The sequence below is a fragment of the Sapajus apella genome, unplaced genomic scaffold (genome assembly GCF_009761245.1).
Source record: "Sapajus apella isolate SASKATOON/1434 unplaced genomic scaffold, GSC_monkey_1.0 scaffold156, whole genome shotgun sequence".
NCBI lineage: Eukaryota > Metazoa > Chordata > Mammalia > Primates > Cebidae > Sapajus > Sapajus apella.
The window spans coordinates 1,618,298-1,619,093 of NW_022437096.1; positions in this window are offsets into that span (position 1 = coordinate 1,618,298).

Sequence of the window (796 nt, forward strand, 5' to 3'; positions counted from 1 at the left end):
ATTAATTATATGTCTACTCACTAGCAATGAACACAGAGACACTGAGATTAAAAATACAACACAATTTACAATGGCTCAAAATAAAACGCTAGGTGGAAATTTAACAAAACATGTGTAGAACATGCTAAAAACTATGAATTGCTGAGGAAAGAAATCAAAGATCCAAATAAGTGGAGAGATAACCATCTTCATGGACTGGAGGGCTCAAATCCTAGAAATGCCAGTTTCCCAGGTGTGGTGGCTCACACCTGTAACCCCAGCACTTTGGGAGGCAGAGGTGGGAGGATCACTTGAGCTCAGGATTTGAGACCAGCCTGGGCAATATGAAAAACCCATCTCTACTAAAAATACAAAATTAGCTGTGTGTGGTGGTGGGCGCCTGTAATCCCAGCTATTCAAGAGGCTGAGGCAGAAGGATCGCTTGAACCCAGAAGGCGGAGATTGCAGTGGATCACTGCACTTCAGCCTGGGTGACGGAGCAAGAATACCATAAGGCCAGGCACGGTGGCTCAAGCCTGTAATCCCAGCACTGTGGGAGGCCGAGGCGGGTAGATCACAAGGTCAAGAGATCGAGACCATCCTGGTCAACATGGTGAAACCCCGTCTCTACTAAAACTACAAAAAATTAGCTGGGCATGGTGGCACGTGCCTGTAATCCCAGCGACTCAGGAGGCTGAGGCAGGAGAATTGCCTGAACCCAGGAGGCGGAGGTTGCGGTGAGCCGAGATCGCGCCATTGCACTCCAGCCTGGGTAACAAGAGTGAAACTCCGTCTCAAAAAAAAAAAAAAAAAAAAA